This window comes from Acromyrmex echinatior, chromosome 17, assembly GCF_024713525.1.
Source record: "Acromyrmex echinatior isolate Ae372 chromosome 17, ASM2471352v2, whole genome shotgun sequence".
NCBI classification, from domain to species: Eukaryota; Metazoa; Arthropoda; class Insecta; order Hymenoptera; family Formicidae; genus Acromyrmex; species Acromyrmex echinatior.
Genome location: NC_141868.1, coordinates 7,142,332 through 7,157,081, shown reverse-complemented (window position 1 = coordinate 7,157,081; position 14,750 = coordinate 7,142,332).

Sequence of the window (14,750 nt, the reverse complement as noted above, 5' to 3'; positions counted from 1 at the left end):
AGATCGCCTATATGTAAGAAGGGCACGTCTCTTCAGCTCAATGAGCCGTCCGACTGCATCATTCAGTCACGGTGCGGGAGGACGAGAAACACGCCTACAAGTAATCGGGGCGAGTCGGTCAAAAATTGCAGTAAGAGAGGCCTTATTTTACTTTGTAGAAATCAAAAACAAACATTATAATAACGCCAGACTTAAAGAAAAATTGACACATCGAAATAAAGTGAATAAAATCCTTCTTCACAACGATATAAAATCCCTGTCAGTTATGCTTCAATAATTTAGTTATGAAATTAATTCCAAATTAGCTCTAATGCGAATAATAATATTGCATTACAAAACGTTAATTAAGTTATACTTTTTATATTATAAAATTTGTTATCTCATACCTTTTTCAACATTGCTTGAACTGAGAATATATTCTGGAATATATTCTGTATTATAATTATTAGTTACAGATTTGATATGTAAAAAAATTTTGTATTATTTGTATATGTTGTAAATATTTTGTATTATATTCTTTTTGTAACAATAATATTTGTTAAATCTATATATTGCATATGTTAAATATCACAAAAGCATCGTCTAAACTAAAAACGTTAAAACAGCATCTAATTTCAATTAAATTTAACATTATAAATGTGTCAATTTAATATAAAATTTGTTTTTAAATTGTGTTATAGTATTCCGCTTCATGTATTAATTTTTTACATAATATTTGTGTTATTTTCTAACATATTCATCTTATATTAAATTAATATAAAAATTTGAGTGGACCGTTTAGGATATATAAAACGTATTAAATTTCAGAAAAATTTTTTTACTGTGTATATATACAGGATGTCTCACAACTACCGAATTTCCTCTTAAGGACATATTCTTGAGAAAATTTTGAGATAAAAATTCTAGTATGAAAATGTCGCTACAATAATTTTTTGAATTATAAATTAACTTTAAATGCTTATAAATAAAAAATCATTTTACTTTTAGAGCCTCTATTATTATTTCTGGATTTTTTTGAACATTCTAAAATATTGAGGCTATAATAGTATTCAAATTACATACTTCTTCTTTAACCAATTATAATTTAAAAACTATTGTGTGCTATTGTAGCCTCGACATTTTTGTATTAGATTTTTGTTATTTGATTTTCGTGATTACCCCTAAGAATATGTTTTTAAAAAGAAATTCTTAAAAACTTCGATAATTGTAAGACACCCTGTATATATATATATATATATATATACATATATATATATTATATATATATATAATATTTAGTTATTTAACAATTGAAATATTACAAAAAATGGCAAAATACATTATGTACTTTGTGCTTATGTAGTTTGTGATTTATGCCCCCGCCTCCTCCGTCATAAAAAAATTCTGCTGACGCTTATGTTCACGTTCGTGGTTCAGGACAGGAACCCGGCATTATGCTTGATTTCTATTATTAAAGTTCTTATTGTTTATAAGAGAGAGTTATTTCTGTTACGCGATCCGTATCGGACTATTGATTCATGCGCGCAAACATATTTTTGCCCTTTTTTTTATAATGTTTCATTTGTTAAATAATTACACATCTTTTTCATATATATGGTGATAATAAAATTGACAAGTTTTCTCCACAAAGTCGCGTTTGATTCATTTTGTTCGGTTTACTTGTTATAATACAAAGAAATAATCATTTAGTTTCAATTCCCGTTGGTCACCATATATATTTGCAGAATTATTTACCAAATAATGTTTTCCTGTTAACCTACTTGTTACAAAGAAATAATTATTTAGTTTCAATTCCCGTTGGTCATCATGTATATTTGCAGAATTATTTATCAAATAATGTTTTCCTGTTAACTATGAACGTTTTTCATTTCATGCATAATGCATGTGTTATCTATGTAGTTCATCAAATGTAAACAAGTTTAAATGGAACATTATGTGCATTATGGATGAAACAGAATATATCATCATCTATGTGCATCAGGTACTTATTACAAAGCAATATGACATACAGAAATTCAAATTAACTCATTGCAATAACTTCTATACACTACTCAAAACTATATTGACAGACACGAAAAGATGTTTTCTCGTTATAACACATATCACTTCGTTCCATTATACTACAGGATACAACATGTACGACATAAAAGAATACAGCATATTCGCTCGACTTATGTTGAACACAATTATTGAACTGCCGGATTGTGCTAAAGTTAATGTTAATCAAAATTCTGATAATATTGCGTCTATCTAAATGCAATCTAATAAATCTGAAAAGTATTAAACATATTTTTATAATATTATAGAATATATTGTTCCCCTTATAATATAATATAAATCAAACGTTCTAATTGTAAAATTTTGAATTGGTCATAACATCAAAAACTCTATATGGTTTAACCAAAATACATTTAATTTTAGAAGTTGACGTCAAACCATAATTAAATTATTTTTCTCATGCATTAGAAAGAATAGAAGATCTATTACGGATTATATATCTGTATTAAAATTACCACAATGATCAAAATTGTATTATTACAACCGAAAGAGGTATAATGCTTTCATTATACTTAACGAAAATAGTTGTATTAAATTGGAAACCAATAATGTAAGAAAAGATCTTGAATATATAAAATAACATTGAAAAATATATAAACTCAGTCAAATGAGAAATGATTTAGATATTATGACATTATTTAGACATTTATGTATTAATTTGTGAAAGATTGGATACATGATTATTCTATTATTGTACGTTCTACTACGTGTTTATACACTTGTATTTAATATTAGGGTGAATCAGAGTAGTTAATCCAGTTTTTTACCCTATAAGAAAATTATCGATTACATACCTAATTGTCGACTTAATGATACTGATTGAATGCATGGATAACATCATGCCAACTGCTGATTTGAAGCGAAAACTGACATATTTGATATTGAGTTGTGAAAATTATGACAAGATATTAAAAATGTACTTTTTTTCTCAGTGCGCCCAGTAATTCGCACGATGTTATCCATCCATCCGATCTGTATCGTTAAGTCACAATTAGGTGTATAATCGACGATTTTTTCACTCATCGATAATTTTCTCGTAGGATAAAGAAATGGTATCAACTATTCTGATTCACCCTGTATATAGGACATACGTGGCAAATGGAATTAATTATATCCTGTGGAAAAGTCCCATTCCAACTTTTACTTCTGTTTTATTTGCAATATAACGTGTAAAAACTATTCAACATAGATAATTTAATAAATGGTAAATTACAAACTATTATTTACGACAACTTGGACGCTCGCATAAATTCTATCAAATGGATATGTAAAAAATTAAGACGTTATTATAAAACTTCAATTTAGTTACATTTTCAGATACCAAAGAAACAGTTATGAATAACTAAAGAATAAATAATAAAAACTAAATAATAAATAAAAAGTGTAGAAGAATATTAAATATTAATAATGGGAAAACAAAGTCAAAACTTTTGAAGTTGCTTTAAAAAATTTATATTGATTTTATAGGAATTTGTTAATACAAATTAAAAAAACAACAAAATGTCAAATTTGCTCTATCACCCACAATACTGTTACAACGATATTGATGTTTTCATACTGTACTATTCATAACTGAAGGAAACTAGAAAAATTGATTCATAGGATCTATTTTACATATATTTATTTAAATGTACTAAATATATCTATTTTAAATATAGTTATTCACAAAAATTATACATCTTGATTATTTACATTTAAATCATATATAGAAAGCTTAGTAGGTCCTCCTTTTTTTGCGAGAATTGTAGCTTTTCTTTCTCTATTCTGCTTTACGATTTTTACAATGCAATATTCAACAATAATCTCCCGTTTTCGAAATGACAGTATATAGATTTTTTTCATCATGTTAACATATGCGAACATATTTTATATACTTAAAAATTAACTCTTAATTATTTATCATAATTAATTATAAATATCATGTAATTCTATTTATAAAGATATATAATATTATGTGATGATTAATATGACAAGTGATATCAATATAATTATTAATTAATTTTAATGTTTAATTATCGCATGTTTAATTATCGCAGTTTAGCAAAAACTGTAATTATTTAGAAAGAGATCTACGATTTAAATGATTAATTTATATTGTTTATACCTGTTGAATGTTATTTCATCATTTTACCAGATAATCAATATTATTTGATCCTCACTTATCAGTATCCCCATCTCAGTTTCTTTCGAAAATTGACGATAGTCAATTGGCCATTCGTGTTCAGTACGCAAAAGTATATATTTATGTCTTTAATAATTAATGTACATATCACGATTTTTGTCCACGAATAAAATATTTAGTATGATTTATTTGATACACATGCACGTTTTATGAATAATGCGAGTTGTACAAATCAAATTAATTTAAAAAAACGAATTTAATTATAAAAATACTTAATATTTAATATAATCATAGATATGTATCAATAATTTTTATGAGCATTTTTACATATATTTAATAAATAATATAACTAATAAGAAATTATTTAATGTATCTATTTATTTGAAACATATTTATATTAGGTCACATTAATTTATTTGAATTCAAAATAATTATTTGGTAATCAATGCATATGTAATTGTACTTATTTAATGTACTGATTTTACTTATTTTTTTACACACACACACACACACACATGACAACCTTATATTTATAAATTTTAAATAATTTTAAGGAGAACACATATAGGCATTTTGTTTTATAATTTAATTTTTTTATAATTTTAATTTTTTTAAGTTATTATTTATTTGTATACGTCAACTTTCAAATAAATGACAAAGTATTATCTAACTTAATGTGAATCAATTTTTATATAGTATTTCTGAAAATACGAGAGAAGCCGTAATAACATCTTATATAATATTATATACACGTAGTAAAACAAGTTAAATAAGATCATAAAACTAAATTTACAAAACTAAAAAGGTTTAAACATCGTGTATATCCAGCTAATTTATAAATTACCAATGTGATAATTAATATACAAAATACAACTATACATAATAACTATATATAACATAATTATTTTCGAGTATGGACGTCAGGGTTTATTCCACAAGATCAAAAGAAATTATAAACTTTAGATTTCTGCCACATCCGTATGAGTATTAAGACTATTAGGCAGAGCAGTCCATTTTGTTCCGATAATATTTATTCCGATCATCATGAAGCGTCTGCCGAGGATCTGTATTCATATACAATGTCACTTTAAAAATTAGAAAAAGTGATAGAGTTATTAATATTTAATGTTACAATTATTGTATATTGCCGATTTAATAAGCGAAACATGTTACTTTTAATAAATGTAAAAGTTTTACCAATTAATACTTAAATTTAAAATTTAAAATTTATATTTATAATTTATTAATGTTTGCAAAATAAATCATTGTATTTATGGTTGGGAAAGAAACTATTATACTTTGTCAGATAAATCGAATAACATTTAGCTCTAATTCAAAATAAATGTATAAATGTAAAAAACTTATTTTGTTAAATATTAAAAGTGAAAAAAGTAAAGAAGCGTACAGAATATTCAATTTGATGTGTTTTTATAATGTAATATGCAATGCACTTGATGATCAATTGGTGTAAAGAAAACCAATAGTTTAAAAAAAATACGCGAGCAAAATGGATAATTTTTTAAATAAGTATTTTTTTTACACCGATTGATTCACCTCATTATTATTATTATGTTCCTAAAAATAGAAGATACTTTAATCATATTGATTATTTTTGCAAGTGAAGATCACCAAAATCGCATCCATTTTTTTATGGAATTATATAACTGTTTTGTGAATTAGGTTAGCTACCTCCTTTTTTTTAATTTTATATAATTTTTCATAAAATATATAAGGCGTACGACTTTGCTTATACCGTTTCTTTCCGAAATTCGAGGCTTTATTGTAAAAAACTGGTTATACATTTATGATTCAAAGTATTGTCCATCGCTGGCCACTACTTTCCCCCATCTTTCGGGCAGCATACGAATCCCGCGTCGAAAAAACTGGTCATCTTTTGAGGCGATCCACGAATCGATCCAATTTTTTACTTCTTCATAAGACCGGAAGTGCTGGTCAGCCAGGTCGTGTGCCATTGATCAAAACAAGTGATAGTCAGAGGGAGCAACGTCTGGAGAATACGGCGGGTGGGGTAGGACTTCCCATTTCAACGTTTCCAAGTATGTCTTGATCACTTTCGCAACATGGGATCGAGCATTGTCATGCTGCAAAATCACTTTATCGTGTCTCTCATTGTATTGCGGCCGTTTGTCTTTCAATGCTCGGCTCAAACGCATCAATTGCGTTCGATACTGATCGCCTGTGATTGTTTCAGTCGGTTTTAACAGCTCATAATATACTACGCCGAGCTGGTTCCACCAAATACAGAGCATGATCTTGGAGCCGTGAATATTCGGTTTGACCGTCGACGTGGAAGCATGGCCGGGAACTCCCCATGATTTTCTGCGCTTGGGATTATCGTAATGAACCCATTTTTCGTCCCCAGTCACAATGCGATGCAGAAAGCCCTTCCGTCTTTGCCTTTCAAGCAGCTGTTCACAAGCAAACAAACGCCGTTCAACATCTCTCGGCTTCAACTCGTACGGCACCCAATTTCCTTGCTTCTGAATCATTCCCATGGTTTTGAGACGTTTTGAAATGGCTGATTGAATCACTCCTAATGATCGTGCCAATTCTTTTTGATTTTGACAAGAGTCTTGATCAAGTAATGCCTTCAATTCTGCATCTTCGAAAACCTTCTCTCTTCCACCGCTATGCTGGTCTTCGACGTGAAAATCACCGTTCTTGAAGTGTTGAAACCACTTACAACATGTTCTTTCACTAATAGCGGCTTCACCATAAATATTTGAAAGCATTCGATGAGCCTCAGCCGCAGATTTCTTCATATTGAAGCAGAAAATTAAAACCTCCCACAAATGACAAGAATTTGGCTCGTAAACTGATATTTTCAATCGAGAATAACTTTATGATGCAGACACAAATCGACTAATGTTTCTATGGGGTTATGTTGACAGATGCCCAAGTTTATTGTGTGAAGTCTATGATCTATTTATTTCGATCACTACTTACCGCTAAAGCTATCTATACGAAAACGGTATAAGCAAAGTCATACACCTAATTCTTCCAGTTATTTTACACATAAAAACATTAAAAAATATTAAAAAATCAACAATTTCCTGGGAAAAAATATTCTATATATAATTATATAAAATTATATAAAATTATATAAAATTATATAAAATTATATATAATTTTTTTATATTTGTATTAGGTGTTGGAATTAATTCGTAGCGTTTTACAAGTGATGGGAAGTACTTTCATTAATGTATTTTTTAATGCTCATGTGAAATAAATAACATTCTTTCATTAAAAACGCTACGAATTAATTCCAACACCTAATATATAAATGAACATATTTTATATATAATTATTTATAATTCTATACAATTATATAGAATTTTATATGTAATTTAATCATCAATCAGAAATATCCGGACGATTGAGAGCAATAATAGCTCAGAAGTCGGTGCGTTTGATCTTCACACTAATATATTTCAATTCTCACATACATCGATCGAACGTTTCAGCTCCATTCGAGTCATCTTCAATGATGAAGTAATTACATCTAATGTTGTTAGTTGTACATCATGTGATATATTAAATCAAAGAGTGTAGCAAGTAGAATCTCTCAATATCAAATTTGAGAGTGTAACTATCAAATTGTTGTATGACTGAACGATTGCTATAGGATAAAAAAGAATTAGAGCAAGACAGTGATGGAGAGGAAAGCGAATCTTGAAAAGACTACCTACTGCACTCCTTGAAAAGACTTACCTACTGCACACTGTAAAACATTATAATAATGTGTCAGAACGTGAATTAAGCAAGAGCCATTCAATTCGATATTAAACAACATTCGTTCAAAAATGAGCATTAAAAACGTTATATTGAGTGTGAAGGAAAGTCATAGAATAAAATAAACATTTAAGACACTTGAATCATGAATATATAAAGGTAGTCACACATATGGTAGTCTATATTATGTACATATTCAAAAGTCATAGATTAAAAAATTATAATGATGTACTGATGTATAATGATGTTTTTGACAAGTCACCAATTAATTTGTCAAAAAATTAAAATTGAAGTCAACATACTCTATTTTTTCATGAAAACCTTATTAATAAAACTAATATGATTTCAAAACTTGTTAAGAATGCTTAAATAACAATAGTGTAAAAATTCAGTGGTATCATTTTGTGTGTTTAAACGATTATCTTATAGCTTGATATTGAACATTTCCGACACTGATCTTTTCCCCAAATATCTTTCATTATCTAATATTTTGATGTTATCAAAATCAAATTCATGTCCAAACTGTAATCTGTGTTCCGAGATGACTGACAGATTTTCAATTTTTTTGTCATTACGGTGTTCCTTGATCCTAGTATTCAAGTTTCTCCCAGTCTGTCCTACGTAGAATGCGTTGCAATTTTTACAATTTATTTTGTATACTACATTTCTCTTTGAATCATAATCAAGTGAATCCTTTTGAGCCTTAATAAAAAAAAAATCCCATCAAGTTTATTAAGATTAGAAAGAAAGATAACCTGATATCAAGATTTTTAATGATGTTCTTATACTTTTCATAAATATTGTAGTAAGAATGATAAAGTAAACCATGACGTTTTTTTTTATCTATTTTAATATCTTTCTTTTTATTTGATTGTCTCAGTTTTTTGTTTGAATAAAGATCTAAATCGATAGTTAATAGTATTAAAAATAAACTTGATGGGGTAATCATTGTCAAAATCGTTTTAATAATGAAATTTTATTATGAAACTGGAGATATGTTAAAATAACTTTCCTAGTTTCATAAAAAACAGCTTGATTAATAAACTTAAAAATGTTAAATTGGAATCAGATTCTGTTTTGGTTTCCTTGGATGTGGTATCCCTATTTACTAATATACCTATAGATTTGGCATCTGATAGTGTGGTTGTAAGGTGGGATGCTATGTCCAAGAAGACTAAAATTCCTTTGGACGAGTTTTTGATAGCCTTTCGTATGGTTCTGAATTCGACAGTTTTTATTTTTAATAAAAAAATATACAAGATTTTTGGGACCCCTATGGGTTCACCTTTGTCACCTATTGTTGCAAATATTGTTATGCAAGATTTTGAAAAAATGGCTATTGGAATGCTGCCTTGTCGACTGTTTTACTACCGATACGTCGATGATATTATCTTAGTCGCTCCTTCCGAGAGTGTTTATGATATTTTGGATATTTTTAATTCGTTACATACTAGATTGCAGTTCACCATGGAGATTGGCCTTGATGGAAAAATAAGTTTTTTAGATACGATGTTGATTATCGAAAAACGGAATCTCATTTTTAATATATACCGTAAAGCAACCTTTTCCGGCAGATTTCTTAATTCCCATTCACACCTTCCACTTTGTCATAAAAGAGGTGTAATTTATGGAGTCGTGGATAAGATTTTTTGTTTGTATCATCCGAAATTCCAATAAAATAATTTGATTGACGCTATTAAGATTTTTTTTACAGAATGGGTATCCGTTATGTTTTATTTTTTCGACTATTCATAATAGAATAAAATATCACATTAATAAGATTAATAATTTGAATAAGAATAAGGATGACACTGAGGAGAGGTTTTTTACGATTCCATATGTTAATACGATAGAAAGATTTATACCTATTGTTAATATGTTTAATTGTAAATTGGCTTTTATTATTCTTAACACATTGAGAAGTTTTATAAGGAGAGGAAAGGATGATTTGGAACACGTTCAGAATCAAAATGTGGTTTACAGAATATCTTATGAGGAGTGTGATGCCAGTTACGTTGGCCAAACTAAAAGACAATTAAAGACCAGATTGCATGAATATATTTCCGATATCAATATAAGTTCAAAATCTCCATCAGTGATTTCCAACCATCGTATGGTGGAGAATCATAACTTTAAATGGGATAAAGTAGAAATATTGGATATAGAGCCTTCATACAACAAAAGGTTGATATCAGAAATGATTCATATTAAAAAACAGAAGCATGGGATTAATAGACAAAATGACACGGAGTCTTTGCCGGATTTGTATTCTGACATTATACATTCTCTTTCTCCTTTCTAACATCTTTCCTTTTCCCCCTATTTTTCCGTTTTCCGTTCTCGATAATGTTTTTCTGCTTGACATTTCGTTTTTTGACATCGTGTAAGTCAGATGCTCGTACCTTTGCGAATTTGCTTATAATAACCTATTAAATTAAACAGACTATTTTATTGTACCACGAAATGGACCATATTTTTTTCTCGTTGTGTATTATTGGACTCTTAACAGATTTACTAAGGTATATTATCATATTATTAATTTTTATGTGATTAATATTAATTTTTTTTGTTTACGGTTATTTTTCCAGAATTTTCTTATGACTTTGTTAATTCTTGATAAAAATGACTCGCAGCGTATTACACAGAAAGAAGAAATTTTTTGTTAAGGAATTGTAAGAATATTGTAAGATTATGTACGAATTTTTAATTTAGAACGATATTTATATTATTGTAAGAGCATTGAAAATGACTCGATTGGAGTTGAAACGTTTGTTCTATTTTATTTTATTTTAATTGTTTTGTATTAGTTTTGTTTATTTAAATTATAATTCTTTTATACGTTATTGGCTCTTTGCCCTTCTTTTATACTATCTTTTGTTAAAATAACGTTTTACATTGTATTTTTTATTAATGATAGCTCGAAGAATACCCAATACGTATACTGAAAAAAGTTTACGAAATTTGAATAAATATTTGTTTAAATACATATTTGTTTAAGTACATATCAATGGGATCATTTACTTGCAGTAAATAAATAATTGTTTAAAAAAATTATACTTAAATTTAAATATTATTTTTTGAATTAAATAAATATTTATTTTTTATAAGCAAATGGTCCCACACATTGGTAGATACTACCCGAAAAAAAATGTTTTATATATAATTATATAGAATTGCATATATATATATATATATATATATATATATATATTCATATACATATATTTATATAAAAATATTATATATGAAATCACCGGGATATCAATAAAGAAATATTTATTCAAATTTTATAAATCTTTTTTCAGTATGAATTATTACGTACTATTTACGCACTAACTGCACTTGACACTAATTTGTCCTATCTACATTTAATTTTGAATTTTGAGTCTTTTAGATTAATATATTATTGTTTGATTAAAATTCGGTTGCACCAACATTACTTTAATTTTAAGCGAGGCTTAAAACTCTCTTTGTCTCTGTTCAATTTTAAAACGAGGCAGAGAGAGTTTTAAGTTTCGCTTAAAATCAAAGTAACATTGATGCAATCGAACCTAAAGCACTTAAAATTAATTAGACTTATTATTAACAATTTGATATATCAAAAAATAAAAACAAAATATCATATTATTATTTTAATACCATTAATCTCTATGATTAGCTAAAATATGATTGGCAACACGTTAGCAACTTGATCTGTATCATCTTCTACAGGATCATTCACACGTGGAGAACAACTTGTTATCTTGACGTGTATAAAGTTAGCACCTCATCTTTTGACATCGCAAGTTTTGAGAAGAGTTCCATTGGCACTCGCAATAATTCTATAGTTTCTGATAGGTTTTATAAATAGTTCTGATTTGATTTAACTAAAAAAAATAACATTTGAAAATTTGAGGTGCTAACGTCCCGTGATACCGCAAGATTCGAAAAAATCAATTGAAACCATAAAATTTTATAGTTCTCGATGAGTTCTACAGTTCTGATAGGTTTTAACAATAATTCTCTAAGTTATTTTAAATAATAATTAAATCTGCGCTCTGGCATCGCATCACAAGAATAAAGTACTTTTTAACAGCCAGTACCAGATTTTTTAGTATTTAGAGACCTTTTAATAGGCAATCTGCAATAAGTCACAACACCCTGTCACAGTCGCAATGTTTCACGATAGCCAATCAGTAACGTTCACAGTAATTATTGATACTTCTGATTGGCTGTCGCGAAACATTGCGACTAAAGACGGAAGGTTTGTTCGCGTCGTACGCTCCAACATGCCCAACACGCTCTAATACGTCGCGTCATCGGAACCAATATGCCGGCTAGATGTGTCGCGTTAGAGCATGGATCAATTAAGAGCACGCTCCATTTGCCCACCTCAGAAGGTGATATGATTGGGCATGTTACGCATGCATGCGTAATGGTTGAAAACCATTATATTGGGTCATCCGCGGTTTTTTGTCACTAGATGGTGTTGATGGTCAACACCATCTATTGACAAAAACCGCGGATACTTTTTAGATGACTCAATATTATATCGAATAAAGTATTTCAGATTATTTATTTATTTATTTTATATAAAAATTTAATAAATACGCGTTTTTAATATAAATATAAAAATATAATATAACAATATAATATTGTTAAAATAAAATAATAAAATAAAATAAAATAAAATAAATAAATAAATAAAATAAACAAAATTAGAAAAATTAAAACAATAAAATAAAATAATATTAATACAATGAAATATAATATAATATAATATAAAAATATTATATAATTTTTATATTTATTAAACATATATTTATTTTATATAAAACCGCTTTTCAAATAATAGGTAACACAAAATACCCGAAACGAAACGAAATACATGTCCGATCCGTTCGAGTGATCTCACGGATTAGGTTAGGTGACTCATGCTCATTTTGGTCTAGGTGCTCATTTGTCCTAAATCCGTTCGTGTTATGAACATTGGAGCACATGTAACTGCTCCAACCGCCACCTTACCTGTGATCCAAGTACTCTCTGTTAATTTGGAGCATGCGACGCGAACAAATCTATAATAATATATGCCGAAGTGAGAGATAGGAGTGCGAAAAGAAGAGAAAATAAGAGAGAGAGAGAGAGAGAGAGAGAGAGAGAGAAGGAGCAGAGAGCAGACATAAGACATTTTCTCTTCGCTGTTAGATACCAATAAACATAAACTGGATAAATTAATAAATCACTTAATGACGTCAAAAATGTAGAAAATATGTAGAGGAGACCGGAACTAATAAACTCATTTTTCAGTTTCGAATTTTTACAGACGAAATTAAGAGACTTATCGAAAAAATGAATTCTACACCAGTTACTACATACATTTGACTATCTAATAATAAGAAGAAACTAATAACTAATATGAAAAAAATGCATTTTTCTAATGCATTCCATCTGATTCAACTAGCCCCGGGACCGGGGTAATTCGATTAAGATTATTAAAATAAAGATTAATGTATTTTAAGTTACATCTTTGGCTACATATTATTATAATAAAACTTTTATAAAAATATATTTTAAACACAAACATTCGTTTCGCAGGACAAAACAATACTTCTTTTTGCAAAATTTGTTCATTTTGTGCAAAAACACGTCAAATAAACCTAGTTTTCGAGATTGGACATAAGGGAACTAAATTTATAACATTTATCATTGAAAATCTCTTTAAAGGAATAAAATTTTGAGTAAGTACTATAAGAATCGTCACTAAATCAATCCATGTGGTTAGTCTACTATCCCCATCCGTTCATTTTTTAAAAACATTAATAATATACGATAACAAAGACACATAAATAAAAAAAAACTGTTGGACTATATTAAGTAAGAACTACACTTACTATCTAAGTAGAAATTAAATATTTCAGATAATCATATACGATTGTAAAACAAAAACTTTAAGAATAAAAATATTTACTTCGGTGTACAATTTTTTTAAAATTGTATAACTTCGATCATAGATGTGTTCGCAACAAGATATTACAGCAGACTTAGCGACAGTCACTGCTGCGTGCTCAGACACATTTACGCGTGTGCCACGTGTTTTGTTTTTAATGTAGCTTCGATTATTCTACTTACCTCTATAATCAATTGACCTCGGTCTCCCCTATCTTAAACTTGTATGTAGTTGCCTTCAACTTTTTACGATATTCTAAACATTCTTTATATAAAGATATCAATTAACAATAGGCGTCTTAAAATGTACATGTTAAATAATTTTTTCTTGAATAGAACCGAACCCTGCCTTGCATGTGAATAATAAAGAGTTAAAATAGCGATTAACATCGAATAATTGAAAGTGTTTTAAATGTTTACAGACCTATTTATTTGAATTTAAATTCAAATATGCTATGCAATTTTCTTCATAACGCACACGCACGCACGCACACACACGCGCGCGCGCGCGCACACACACACACACATAGCATATACAGTATTTTAATTATATATTTTAAAAGACACGTCTCTGAAATATAAGTTGTAAATTAAATAATGTACTAATTAATGGACAGTTAGTGTGTGTGGACAATGACCCTAAATAAATTTTATTGTAATAATTTAAAGTATATATATTTAATAAAAAAAATAAAATAGTTACTTAGAATTTATTATTTTAAATGACTATATTCTGACTTATTTCTTATTTAATATATTTTAAATAAATTTCCAGAATTTATTTTATATTTTTCATTTTAAATAAGTCGTATCAATTTTATGTCGATTCCTATGATTTTATATTTTAAATAAGTTTTCGGAATTTATTTTTATATTTTTTATTTTAAAAAAG